At 39.6% G+C, this 4,183-nt stretch overlaps 1 pseudogene; it reads right to left on the reverse strand.

Annotated features, from left to right (window-relative positions):
- Nucleotides 1-1,242: 1,242 nt before the first annotated feature.
- Nucleotides 1,243-1,775, reverse strand: LOC140527965 (DNA replication complex GINS protein PSF2 pseudogene; annotated as a pseudogene).
- Between the last annotated feature and the right edge of the window lie 2,408 nt (nucleotides 1,776-4,183).

Consider the following 4,183-nt stretch of genomic DNA (forward strand, 5'->3'; position numbering starts at 1 on the left):
CTATTCCAGTCCTCTCTCTTATTTTTTTGTTAGTAATAAGATTCTCACCTTCTGTCTGTGATCAGGTAAATTATACTTGTCCTATAATCATTGGATAGTTTTGGTATCTCTGTTTCCCGAGTGATTAAACTAAATGTTTCCCAATTCTTCATCTCATATTCATATTGCTGAGGCTTACTGTATTCTCTGTTTGCTCCAGTTTCCTATAGCTTATAACATTCAAAATAAGCAACTGCTATCTCAGAACTTAGGGAATTGTTTCTCTTAGAACTCTGAGAAGACCTATGCCTCAGACGAGTGAATTGTCACTTTCCTGTACTGGTGGTCTACTGGAAAGCTATGCATATATATAAGCCTCATCAAAGTCTTAACACAGTTTAGCATTTCCACTAATTAGCCATTTCCCATTTCATCTCTTTGACCAATTTTCTTTCCAGTGGCTGCTTTCCTGGCAACGATCAAATTATTTAATGCTGTCACTTCCCAAAGAGTCAGCCCCTGCTGCTCTGGGAGACACCACTGTAACCATTTCACCAGTGGAAGATGCCAATGACACAATTTCTCCAGACCATGTGGAACCCACATTCGTTAACTCTTCCAGTTTGTCAACAAATCAGGAGACTCCCAGTGAGAATGACTAGAAGCTAGCCTTGCCCCATTCACCCTGAGCTCCCATAATGTCCCCCAGAAACAGGCAGCGAAGAGCTATGCTCTGGGATGGTAATGGTGATGGTGGTGGGAGGCTCCATGACACTTTTCTAAAAAATTCTAAATCATACTCTTATTACTGCATTATTGGTATGTTATGAAAGCTTAGACATTCAATGGAAAAGTAATATTCTGCTGGTAAAGGATAAATCCAAAAAATTCTGACTAGTTACTTCTGCTGCCCTGCCATTCTTCTCAGCATGATAGGTTCTGTTCAGGAGATCAAAGAAATCTACCACATAGAATAACTTATTTTGTCATAGAGTCTGCTTGAGATAGATATGGGGCCAAACGACATCCTCTGAAATTGATGGAGGTCTAATGATTAATATCAATTCCAAACTCATTGCTTCTTTTACCGAAAGAAGAAGGACACTACTGCTTGCCCCCTTGTTATCTCCATGTACTTTTCATGTTCTGAGAACTATGGAAGCAGGAGAAGTTCATTCCTGAAAAGTTGGCAGCTCTCTTTTTGGGGGTACACACTCGCCTTTGCAAAAGGTAAAGGGTGTCTTTTAACTATAACACTTTCCTCTAAAAGTCATGAAGTTGAGCCCTCTTGAAGGGATGGAGGTTTGTGTAGAGTTGGCACATGTAATTTTGAACTTGCGTAAGGAATGGCTAGTGGTGTTGATTTCTATTACAGTCAGGTTACTCAACTTGTTAAGTGTTTCCTGCTATTTGATGAAACTGTCTATAGTTTAGCTATTAGAGTGCCTTAATGTATCCTTAATCAGGGTCTGGATTTCATGTGCCTCAGGTTATCTGAGGCGTGATTTAGCAATACTTAGGTAAGTTCCATGTAGTGAGAGCTGGGCATCAGGGGTAATGTCTCTGTCTTTTGCTCATAATGCCATATCTCCTCCAATTTTTCAAAATCTGGGAGGTATCATTCAATGCTTCTGTCTCTGTTTTAGGTTAATTGCTTACCAAATAGCACTTCCATGGATAAACCAGGATGAAAAGGTCCCAGCTCCCCTCTGATGAGGTAGATATTGTCCAAACTGAAATTGGGTATGATAGTGATTTTCTTTCTTGGCCAGAAACTCCACCTCACTTGATTCCATGGGTTTGGGGTCATCCCATCTACCACTCACCCATCTCAGAGGCCCCATTGCACTTCCATTCATTTATAAAGAAGAATAATGTTTGTTCATCTTTCCCTGTAAAATCAGTTGAGGTGGTTGACTCCTACTATGTAGGACTCTGGACAAGTCACAACTTCTGCCTGTTTCCTCCACTACAAAATGGGGATAATAATAGTACCTACATCCCAGGGTTATTGTAAGAATCAAATGTGTAACACATGTAAAGTACTTTGCAAAACTTAAAATGCTATATGAACACTAGCTATTATTATTATATTATCTTTCCCCCATCAATTCTGGTGGCAAGTTTACTCTGTCCCAAAGGTGAACTACTGTAACCCAAAGTGGCCTGTTGCTACCAGCCAGGCCAGCCCTTTAAAGGATTGGATTCCTATCCCAGAGAGGTCAGATTATGTAATGATAAAAGGGGAAATGGAAGTGAGTGGAGGAGACCTTCCTGACTTGTGAGAAAGGTGGACCCTACGCAAAATTTAGTACTAGCGCATGCCTTCCAAGCCTTTCTCTTTCTTATGGCCCACTCTTTAAACTTATACTGTTCATTCAGCTGCTTTCTCCTGGCCCAACTGTTGTCCTGGGCTCTGGGGATATTCTCCATGGACACTGTACATCCATGGTTGCATGGGCATATCCACTTTCAGCTTTTGGAATAGCTGAAAAGCAACTCATAAATTCATACTAAGGTGTTAATAATTGATATAAACCTTAACATCCTTCCCCCCTGAGAATACATATTTATTGTTTGGTGTTTTTGTAAATCTTTGATTTTAATGGTTTTGATTCCTGCCAGAATCACAGTATCTAGTTGAAAGGGACCTCAGAGACTCTCAAATTCAACCCTAAAACATAGGTCTGACCCTGTCATCCCCTGTTTGTGAAGTTCTAAGGGTAAAATACAGATTCCTCTCTTTTGCATTTAAAGTCCTGCAAAGCCTGACTCCAGCCTATCTTCCAGACTTATTATATATTTTTTTCCTTTATATACTAATAGTTCCAGACAAAATTTGCCTTTCTTTGTATCCACTGTGCTTAACACATAGTAAGAGCTTCATAAATACTTGCTAACTCACCAGTTGACTGTTGTGTATGTACGATGTTTCATCTCCCACCTTCATGCCTTTGTACAGACTTTCTTCAGTGCCTCCTTGGCCTCAGTCTCTTAGAATCCTGAGCTTCCTCCAAAGCTCAGCTTAAGCATTTTCTCCTACTTTTCTTGATCCTCTCAGTTGGATCTTCCAACTCTCCCCATGACTTTGTATGGAATAAACATGCACACACATATGTGTATATATGTACATGCACACACAAATTTACTTATATATGTGTAGTGTGGGTACCTCTATGTGTATCTCATGGGGCAGGAGGGGCAAGAATAGACATCTTTAGCATCTTCTCCCTTTACCCTTCTTCAAGGAAAACTTTGATTCCGAGAAGGAGGAGAAGCATGAAATTAAGGCCAGATCCTGGTCCCTTGCTCTCCTCAGAAAGATGGGATACAAAGCTAGAGTTATATCTATCTGCTCCCTTAAACATTATTCATCTAGGGCACATAATTTTTCAGTTCAAGTTAAACTCCTGATCTCTATTTTTTTTTAAACAAGGAAACCTTTATATCCAAGTTTTCTATTCAAGGTTTGACCTCCTTTCCACCAAATACCATTTCTATAATGGACACACACATATAGTCAATAGCAAAGAACCTACTTTATCCAAGTCTATAGCAAAACAGAAATTAGAGAAAGTGCATGTAGGAGAATATATAGCAGACAATGAAAGAGAAAGAATTCTACCAGGAGCAAGGTAACTCAGCTTGACCATGACAGAGGGTCACAGATTGCAGGCAAAGGGGAAATTGTCTGAAGTCTCTACTGTATCAAGTTGTGGATAGAGACATAATAGAAACTTGTAGTCCCTCTCATGTTGGCTTAGCATGATGCTAAGTGCTGGGGAAACAAAGTCATCAAATAAGCATTTATTAAGTGCCTTTTATGTACATCATGTGCTAAGCATGGGGATGCAGAGAAAAGCAAAAAAAGAGTCTGCTATTAACAAGCTCAAAGTTTATTCTCAGAAGAGTTTACCAGACTGACAAAGGGGTCCATGCACAAAAAAAGAAAGAGATGACAAAGCCCTTATTTAGACACATAAGCACACAGAGAAAGTTAACTAAAGATTCAAGACAAGGTTGGATAAAGTAAGTAAATACTATTAAACTCCAATGGACAGAGAAAGCACTTCAAGTTGGAGGAGTCAAGGAAGACTTCATGAAGGTGCTAGGATTTGAGTTCAGGTTTCAAGGAAAGAGAGGAAAGAAACAAAGGGAATAGACATTGTAGACAGAGACTATAATCAATAATGGGCTGAACAGA

This window comes from Notamacropus eugenii, chromosome 1, assembly GCF_028372415.1.
Source record: "Notamacropus eugenii isolate mMacEug1 chromosome 1, mMacEug1.pri_v2, whole genome shotgun sequence".
NCBI classification, from domain to species: domain Eukaryota; kingdom Metazoa; phylum Chordata; class Mammalia; order Diprotodontia; family Macropodidae; genus Notamacropus; species Notamacropus eugenii.